Raw genomic sequence first — 10,925 nt, forward strand, 5'->3', positions numbered from 1 at the left:
TTCAATTTAGAAATAAGGAGAAATTTTCTGACAGTGAGAACAATCCACCAATGGAACAGAAGTTGCCGTCAGAAGTTGTGGGAACTTCATCACTGGAGGCTTTCAAGAAGAGATTGAACTGCCATCTATCAGAAATGGTATGGGTCTCCTGCTTGGGCTGGATTGGACTAGATGACCTACAAGATCCCTTCCAACTCTGTTAATCTGTTAATCAATACAACAATGTTTTTCAACCTTGGCTACTTGAAAATGTGTGTGGGATTCTGAGAGTTGAAGTCCATATATCTTCAGGTTGCTAAGATTGAAAAATACTGCTGCACGGTATGTCTCTAATATCCAAAGTTTTCCACGTTCTTCTGGCCTTCCACCACTCATATGGACGCATCTGTCGGATCCGGAAGTCAAGGCCCTTTTAGAACGATTGCTGCCGCCTCTTCCTTTTTCTTCATAACCTGATCTCTTTAAGATAGGGGGAACGTAACGCGCGTTTGAAAATCTGGCAGCCAGAGTGGAAAAGCGGTTTTTGCGACAGCAAGCGGGATGATTTTACGACAGTGTCAGGACAGCGTTCTTTTAACCCTTTCCTCTCCGTGTATTTTTCCCCACTTTTTCTCCCACGACAGAGAAGTTTTCACGAACCGAACTCAATCGGGAAACTTTTTTAATCTTTCCCATTTCCAACAAAAATACAAAAATACCAATGTATACTCCCAGAAAGCTCACAAAAAAGCTCTCCCCACTTGTCCACGATCTGATAAGAGCAAACTTTATTGCCTTACAATAATGAATGCGCAACCTGACTTATGTTTAGCTAATGGGTTATCTTTAAAATTATTTTATGGAATAATTATTTTATTATTTATTATTTTATTTTATGGTGGTCACACAACTTCTGTCTTGTGTCAGCGAGTTCCAATACCTTAAAAGAATTGGAGAAAAACGGAGATTGAGTGACTCCATTCCCTGCTCCCTTCCTTTTCAAAAAGCAAAAAGGTTCTGCTTGATTAGCCAAGGATGCATCATATCCAATATTTAGATATGGACTAACACAAGACTAACCAGGTTCATTTAGGAAGTCCATGTGCATGGACAGAAGAATGGACATTAGTCCTGCTGCTTTGCAGCGTTGATAATTCAGGTGGGGGCCACATTCCCAAAAGTTAGCAAGAAACCCAAAGCCTCCATAATTTTCTCCAATTCCTTTTTAAAATAATCTAAATCACATCTGAAAGGCCACAATTACGTCTTCAATCAAAATATGTCCTCTTAACATCCAAAATCTCCCTGCATTTCACTTTTATGGATGCACCCAAGTTCTCACACTGAGAGGGGGGCAAAAAGCCTTCTAATATATTTCCAAAACAATGCAGAGTTTCATTTATTTTTATTACATCGTCTTCTACTTACCTTCAGTTTTACATTTTATCCCATTGTTCATCCAGGCCAAGGTTGCATATATAGACTTGGAGTTGGAAGGGACCTTGAAGGTCTTCTAGTCCAACTCCCTGCCCAAGACAGTAGTTCTCATGACATCTCAGACAAATGGTTAGAAGAAGTTAATGTTAAGAGTGTCTGCCTCTATAGGTAGTTTGTGTTTAAAAAATGCGGAAGAGGAACAAGTTTTCCGGACAAAACCAAGACTGATCTGAAAGTAGATTTAAAAATGGCAGGCTACAAGGACGATAGGGAAAAAGATGCTATGCTGGATAAATAAAAGAAATCAGTCAATATATTAATAATTAAAAGGAGTCTAAAAATAACAAACCAAAGAATGACCTGGATAATTTTCCTATATTGGATTTACAAAAGAGGTGGATTAAAGCTTTGAAGAATTTTATTAGAAGGACAAAGATAAAATGAAATGAAGTTCTAGAATTATATTTGAAAGGACTAAAGATCAAGATTCTTGAAAGTAAAAGGAAGGAATATAAGGTTGGTTTATCTAATCAAGATTAACATAGATAGGGTGTGTTGTTATCTCTGGTAATCCATAATGGACTTTTGCAGATCAGGAGTGAAATAACTAGGTTTTAAATTTCTATGAAGATCCTCAGTCCTCCAGGTCATGGTTGTCCCAAAGGTGCTTTTTCAAAAAGCAACTGGACTTTCTTGGTTTTTGCTTGAAGAGGTTTCACTTCTCATCCAAGAAGCTTGTTCAGTTCATTCAGAATGATCAGGTTTTAAGGACCTGTTTATAGATCCAAAAAGGGATATGGAAAGAAGAGATAATTAGTTGTATTCTTTTAAGAGAAGGTGACAAGTTACTAAAATTGTTTAAACTTTTGATGAAAGGGATGTCATTTCTTTACGTATTTTTTTTCTTTACTATATTCCTATTTTTCTTTTCCATTTTTCTTTCTATTTTTCTCTTTTTTTCCCCTGCACCCTTTATTTTTTGTCATAGTTTTTATTATTTTAATTTTTAATAAAGTTCCCTTTAAAAATAGAAGCTGATATGGCGCGGGGAGCAAAAGCTAGCACACATGATCTGGAGAGAGGAGATCCTACGCCAGCAGCTTTCCTTTTCCCATCCTGGCTGAAGGCAGCTGCCCTTTCCAACGGTTGACCTGCTGGCGTCCCATCTGTGCACGATACAAACGTCTAACTGAAGTCCAGATGGCAGATGGCAAAGCGATGCTGTGTGCACATTGAACATCAAAATACTCCAATTCTCCTGCTGTAGATCCATGAGAGTGGTGTTTACTTTCCCTTATCATCACTAGTAGGAAGGGTGATGGGAGGGTGTAGTTTGGATTGATAGGCCACCATAAGCTTTCTCCCACTTGGCACTCAAAGACGGGAGGTGTAACCCTTTCGGTTTATCTCTGTTAAGCTGCTTGGAGCGAAAGCCAGTCTCTTTCTGATGAGAAATGGGCTGTGAAAGAACTCAATTATTTCAGAGCTTTAATCAACTTGAATAAGATAAATGGAGCAGATGGATGCACAGAGTTACCTTTTAAAGAGACAGAGTAGTCAATCAGTATTTAGTATTTAGATTCATTTTGCAGGGTTACTCTAAATGTGACCGTTATATTTACTTATAGAGGCTGTCTGACCTTCTAACAACCCTGAGTGGATTACTTTTTAAAAAGGAGGAACAAAATATAAAGAAATAAAACATATGTACCCAGAAGGCAACCCCAGCTGACCAAAAAAAAAAAGAGAGGTTTTCAATGATTTTCTGAATGACATCAGCTACCATAATCAAATCTCTGAGCAGAGGCCATTCCAGAAGGCAGGCATTGTGACAGAAAAGGCATCCTTCCTAGGGTCCTAATAAATATAGCTAGTCCTTGAGTTGCAACCACAATTAGAATACAATAACAAAGTTGGAAGGGACCTTGGAGGTCTTCTAGTCCAACCCCCTGCTTAGGTAGAAAACCCTACACCATTTCAGACAAATAGTTGTCCAATCTCTTCTTAAAAACTTCCAGTGTTGGAGCGTTTACAACTTCTGGAGGCAAGTTGTTCCACTGATTAATTGTTCTAACTGTCAGGAAATTTCTCCTTAGTTCTAAGTTGCTTTTCTCCTTGATTAATTTCCATCCATTGCTTCTTGTTCTACCCACAGGTGCTTTGGAGAATAGCTTGACTCCCTCTTCTTTGTGGCAGCCCCTGAGATATTAGAACTCTGCTATCATGTCTCCCCTAGTCCTTCTTTTCATTAAACTAGACATACCCAGTTCTTGCAACAGTTCTTCATATGTTTTAGCCTCCAGTCCCCTAATCATTTTAGTTGCTCTTCTCTTCATTCTTTCTAGAGTCTCAACATCTTTTTTACATAATGGTAACCAAAACTGGATGCAGTATTCCGAGTGTGGCCTTACCAAGGCATTATAAAATGGTATTAACTGATTGAGCCCAACATTTCTGTTGCTAAGCAAGATACTTGTTTAGCAAGTTTTGCCCCATTTTACCAGCTTTCTTGTTACAGTTGTTAAGTGAATAACTGCAGCTGTTACGTTAGTTGTTAAGTGAATCTGGTTTCCCCATTGACTTTGCTTGTCAGAAGGTCGCAAAGGGATCACATGATCCTGAGACACCACAACCATCAAATATATGCCAGTTGCTTATATCTGAGTTTTTATCATGTGGCCATGGGGAAGCTGCAACTGTTGTAAATGTGAAAAATGGTTATAGGTTATTTTTTCCAGTGCCACTGTAACTTCAAATAGTCATTAAATGAATGGTTGTAAGTTGAGGACTACCTGTAAAGAATACAGAGTACGAGTTGAAAGGGAGCTTGAAAGTCTTATAGTCCAACCGACTGCTCAAGCAGGAGACCTTGTACCAACAATCTCCAACCTTTGCGGCTTGACGGGCCCGGCTGGAGGGGGAGAGGGGAACCGGGTCACGTGAGCGGCAGTTGTTCTGTCCCCGTCTCACACACGCACACAAACAGACAGCCGGGGGTTAAATAAACTGGCAGACAACCAATTCTTCCGATAAGACGCTTAGCAGCAACCCAGTAACTGCTTGCCAAGAACTTTTACTCAATAAACAAAATACCCACAGTCAAGAATTGTCCAGTTCGTAAAATAAATCCAAGGCCGATAATGTTGTTTCCAAAGATGCAATGTGACTCGATAGTAGTTAGTTTTGTCCGTCACAGAGCCTGAATGGCCACCTCATCCCCTTTTATATCCTGTGGGGTGTGGTCCAGTGACTCAGCCTAATCTCTGGCACGCCTTTTCTTCTGTTGCGCGCGCTTATCTCTGCGACGCTGCCGAGGATCCAGCCAAGACTCATCTCCCTCATCACTGTCCACCTGTGGCTGCGTGGACGTGCTTGGCCCTGGCCCTATCTCTTGCCCTTCGGCGGACACCGAAGGCATTGCCAGAGAGGAGAGTCCTGGAGAGGGAGGCCTTGCCAACTCCTCTCCTTCACTCTCGTAGTCCTCTCCTGCCGATGACACAGGCTCAAGTAACGGAGCCACAACAGCAGTGTGGTGCAGACACATACGTGCCAGGGGTGGGTTCTAAATTTTTTTACTACCGGTTCTGTGGGCGTGGCTTATTTTGTGGGCGTGGCTTGATGGTCATGTGACAATTCTTTAGGATTTAGCAGAGGTACTGGTCTACCACGCTTTTAACTGCTTGCAGAGCTGTACCGGTCTACTCATTTGTTTTTGGAAGCACCGGTCTACCCATTTGTTTTTGGAGGCACCGGTCTACCCATTTGTTTTTGGAGGCACCGGTCTACCACCACACTGCCTTTTAACACTGATCAGCTGTAGGGCGGCCCTTTGAAGCCCCTTTTTTCCTTCTAGCCGATCAGCTGGGACTCAGGAGGCAGCAATAGATTGGGGGTGGGGCCAAATAAAAGGTAAGAATAACGCAGGGGGGAGGGGGAGGGGCAGAACCAGTTCGGTGACATCATATCGTCACCGTTACCGGCTCGGCGGAACCGGGCAGAACCGGGAGGAACCCACCATTCATACATGCACACAGCCCTTGCGTGAGTGGCAGGCTGACACACACACACACACACACACATACAAAACTTGTGTGAGCAGGGGCCCGGTGCGCACATGTGTAAGTGCCCACTGGCCTGTCACTTGCACAAGTTGCATGTGCGCTCTGGCCAACCACTTGCGCAGCCCAATCCTGAATAGGCCATGGCCCGGTAGTGGGCCACACTCTGGGGGCTGGAGACTCCTGCCCTATACCATTTCAGACAAATGGCTGTCCAATCTCTTCTTAAAAACCTCCACTGATGGAGCACCCACAACTTCTGGAGGCAAGTTGTTCCACTGATGGTTCTCACTGACAGAAAATTTCTCCTTAATTCTAGGTTGGAGTTGTCTTTAATAAGCTTCCATTCTTTACTTCTTGTCCTGCCCTCAGTGTAAATGAACACTGTTTAAGTGAAGGGACTCAGTGCATTCATGCTACCCTCTTCACTGGATGGACAGAAAGAATTGGAGATTTGCCAGTTTGCTGGCCTTATTGTATTGCTTGGAGGTGGATTTATTCAGTAGTCTCTAAATAATTCCCACAGATAACCCCTCAGGTGGAAAGGAAGTCCACTGTCATTGTGTATAGAATAAGAATTCATAATTATTTCCAAAATGAAAGCAAGTGGGTCACCCAGAGAAATCAATGACCCTCCATCTATGCTTAGCATCTGGTATATTATCCCCTCATCCCAGAATAATGAAGAGGATAGGATGATGGGAGGCATTATCCCAACCATAGGAACAGAATAACAGTTCTGATTTAACCCTTCTTTAGTCTTTTTTAGTTTTTTAGCTTTTAAATTGTCCATGGGTTTTAATTTGAATTGTTTTAAATTTGGGCCAAAGTTATGTAATTCTTTTAATAATTTTAAATTTTGTATTGGTATGTGTTTTAGTTCTGGCTGTGCACCGCCCTGAGTCCACCAGGAGAATGGTGGTATACAAATTGAATAAAATAAATTAAATAAATAAACCCATTTAAGCAAGATGGATTGCTAACCCTTTAAGGCACTGTTGTTCAACATTGTGGCTTTAAGACGTGTGGCCTTCAACTCCCATTGATGTCCACACATCTTAAAGCCACTGACATTGAGAAACACTGCTTTCTATTGAATATTTTATTGGCCAAGTGTGATTGGACACACAAGGAATTTGTCTACGGTACATAAACTCTTGGTGTACATACAAGCAGTGGTAAGGCATAGATCATAAATCATAAGATACAAACAAGTGATAAATCGTAAAATACCAATAGGAGGAGGTAGTAGGAAAGATGAGAAGGGTAATAGCAATACACCCTTACTATATGGGTGAATATCTTTAGGCATAAGACAGTACTGCAGGAATTAAGTGTTTAGAACGATGGCATGGGGCGGAAAACTGTCTTTGTGTCTAGTTGTTTTGGCATGCAATGCCCTGTAGTGGTGTCCTAAAGGGAGAAGTTAAAACAGTTTACGTCCAGGATGTAAGGGGTCTGTAGGTATTTCCTCAGCCCTCTTTCTGGTTCGTGCAGTATACAGATCCTTCAGTGAAAGGCAGGCTGGTTGCAATTGTTTTTTTTTCTACAGTCCTAACTATACATTGAAGTTTGTACCTGTGCTGTTTGGTTGCTGTGCCAAACCAGACAGTTCTAGAAGTAGAAATGATAGACTCAATAATTCCTCTGTAGAACTGTATCAGCAGCTCCTTGGTCCTTTAAAGGATCTGAAATCTGTTCCACTTCATTTCCTGCTAGAATCAAGGGCTGTCAGATATCCAGAACGACCCAACTCCTATAGAAAACTCCGAGACAAGCATCATCTCAAAACTTTCATTTATTGGAATAGGTATACGAGCACATCTGGGAAAACCCGAATCTGAGACTTCCGGGTTTTCCCTCAGTAAATCAAAACCCCAAATCCAGCCACTGCACCAGTGGTGAAATCCAATTTTTTTTTACTACCGGTTCTGTGGGTGTGGCTTGGTGGGCGTGGCAGGGAAAGGATACTGCAAAATCTCCATTCCCACCCCACTCCAGGGGAAGGATACTGCAAAATCTCCATTCCCTCCCCACTCCTGGGGGAAGGATATTGCAAAATCTCCATTCCCACCCCACTGAGGCCAGCGAGATGTGGTTTTTGCCAGTTCTCCGAACTGCTCAAAATTTCCACTACCAGTTCTCTAGAACCTGTGAGAACCTGCTGGATTTCACCCCTGCCCTGCACCCATCAGTCCATCACATGACCAAATCACCATCCGTCCCAACTTGAGCCATCACTGCAACCGCTCCTCCTTCAGATGCAGGAACACCATGACCTTGACCAAAGGGAAGAATGCTATTATGTCTAACTACAATAATTCTACTGAATCCCCCCTCCTACTTTCCCCTATGCCCAAAAGGTTAGGGGCTACTGGTATAGGGTTTTCTGCTTGAGTAGGGGGTTGGACTAGAAGTCCTCCCAGTAACTTACAATGCTGTTATTCTGTTACCGCTAACCTGGTCCTTCAGATTTTCCAAAAGTACCCGTCAGCATTGGTTATTACTGCCAGGCAGAGGTGGGATTCAGCCGGTTTGGGAAAAACGGTTGTTAAATTGCTGGCTGGCCCCTCCCCTCCCGAGTCCCCATGCACCCCATTTTGGCTCCCAAGTAAGTGCAGGGAGGCCTACTAGGCCCAAAAGGGAGTGCAGGTGGTGTGGTGTGGGCCCTCTGCGACCCATTTTTGCTCAGTTATCTGTGGGATTTCACACACTGCTACCAACCATCTTTTCTTTTTCCTTCTGCCTTTCCTAGCATTAGAGAGCTGGGTCATCATTTATAATGAGAAGCAGATTTAGCATGAAAAACAGGGAGAGAGAAATCTTTTTTAAATCTATGAAGTTGATAAGCAAAAATGCAAAGCAATCGTCAGCTGGGGAAAGAAAACATTAAAGAAAAACAGGCAGAGCTCTGTTCACAGACAAAAGGCTAATATATATTATCATGGCTTGTGCTAAATTAATTTGGGGACTATTTTGCACCTGCCAAAGAGTTAGTTGGATAAAACAGCCTTTCTTCTCCCTGCTAAATGTAAAACAGACAGGTTGAACTTGTTGAGCTGCCAAGTAAGCTGACATTATACCCTCAAATGAAGGGGATTTAAATTAAGTCTAATCTAATTGTGAGTAAGCTCCATTGTTCTTTAAGCACAATTTAAATCAGCATTTCCCCAAAGGGGTAGCGCTGCCTCCTGTGGGACAATTGTGTAGTTTAAAGAGAATAGTAGAAACTAAGAAGACATTGAGAAACATCTTTTGCCACATTACACAGATCTTCCAGTCTTTTTTTGCAACTAAAAAAGCTAATAGGAAAAAGCAGCATGGTGGCCTAGTGGTGAAGATGCTTGCCTCCCACTCAGAAGGTTGAGTTCAGTCCTAGGTAGTGGAAGTTGTTTCTCTCCTAGGGTACAAAGAAAAAATATCTGCTGTGAACTCCATGTAGGTGTCAGGAAGGGCATCCAGCCAGTAAACACTCAGCTCCATCCAGTCACCCAAACTCTAGCCCAAATTAAGGAATTACAGGGTTGTAAAAAGGGAGCTAAATAGGAAAGCACTGAGTTTATAAATCAGAACTTGTAAAGAATTTCATTAAGGTTGTAGCAGTGACTTCAAATATAACATGTTCCTGAAGCAGTGAACACTTATAATAGTGTTGTGTTAACCAGGAAGCGAGATGATTTGGGTAATGGTATCTGTTATTTATCTACTGATGGATATTTATCTGTGATACATTATATAATTATCACTATGGTTCATCTCAGTCAGCCAGATGTTCAGACCGGATATGGCATTTTTATCCTCCTGTCGAGTCTTTCTTAAGAACCTGGGATAGGCAGAAGTGGATGTTTGATAGTGTTAGAGGTAATGCTGCAGGATGTAAGCTGTTCCGAGTAAAGCTGTCTTTTGCAATTGATTGATGGTGAATTTGTCAATGCCATTGATGTTCAAGTGGTGTGCCAGTTGTTTTGGGACTCCACTGCAGCTGCCATAAATACACGTCAGTTGCCAAGTGCTCAACTGGCATGTATTTATGACCATGTATTGATCGTGTGACCATGGGTTGCTGCAATGGTTGTTAGTGTGAAAACTAGTGATTAAGTCTTTTTTTTCCACTGCTGTTTGTAACTTCAGTCATTAAACAAACGGTTGTAAATTGAGGGCTAACTGTATATTGTGTCTTTTGCTATTGGTAGCCTTTTGGTAACTTATATGCAAGCTACTTATTCAATTTTATTATTTATGAATTAGCCTCCCCCCCCCAAGAATTAGAGTCCTCGTGTTGTAGTCCATGAATTAGTTATGCATTTTCTATTTGTTTTTATTTATTATGTACTTATATGTAAATACATAAAATATATTTACCTCAGGCATCTGAATCCAGTTAGATGAAGTCCCTTTTTAATTGTCTAATTATCTAATGTATTTGCAATTTTATATTTTATATTACTGAGTGGCTGTGGCTCCCGGCATCCCGATATAGTCAGTTGACTCCATCACTGACTATTGGGGGCGAGTCTTTGGCCCCCACTGAAAGGGCTCGCAATCTGGGAGTCCTCCTGGATAGGCAGCTGTCTTTGGAGGAACATCTGACGGCTGTTACCAGGGGGACCTTCTGTCAGGTTCGCCTGATCCGCCAGTTGCGGCCCTTTCTCGATCGGGATTCCTTGTGCAGTCACTCACGCCCTAGTCACCTCTCGCCTTGACTACTGCAATGCTCTCTACATGGGGCTCCCCTTGAAGAGCACCCGGAGGCTCCAACTGGTCCAGAATGCAGCAGCGCGGGTAGTGATGGGAGCGACATGGCGCTCCCATGTAACACCGCTCCTGCGCGAGCTGCACTGGCTCCCAATGGTCTTCCGGGTGCGCTTCAAGGTGTTGGTTATCACCTTTAAAGCGCTCCATGGCATAGGGCCTAGCTATCTGTGAGACCACCTGCTGCTACCGACGACCTCCCATCGACCCGTGCGCTCCCACAGAGAGGGCCTCCTCAGGGTGCCATCAGCCAAACAATGTAGGCTGGTGACCCCCAGGGGGAGGGCCTTCTCTGTGGGGGCTCCTACCCTCTGGAATCAGTTGCCCCCTGAGATAAGGAGAATCCATGACCTCAGTGCCTTCCGTCGTGCCCTTAAAACCCATCTTTTCCAGCAAGCCGGGCTGGCTTAAGAAGAAATTTTTTAAATTCTTTTAATCAGTCTGTGATTTCTTAACTTTCGGGCCAAAATTTATATATATTTTTAACTGTTTTTAAGATTTGTATTCTATGTTTTTATCTTGGCTGTACAGCGCCCTGAGTCCTCAGGGAGAAGGGCGGTATATAAATTGGAAATTAAATTAAATTAAATTAAATTAAATTAAATTAAATTAAATTAAATTAAATTAAATAATTAAATTAAATTAAATTAAATTAAATTACATTAAATTAAATTAAATTATATATATATAATATATATT

Source organism: Pantherophis guttatus, chromosome 1 (assembly GCF_059756535.1).
Source record: "Pantherophis guttatus breed Tessera chromosome 1, ASM5975653v1, whole genome shotgun sequence".
In the NCBI taxonomy this organism is placed as follows: domain Eukaryota; kingdom Metazoa; phylum Chordata; class Lepidosauria; order Squamata; family Colubridae; genus Pantherophis; species Pantherophis guttatus.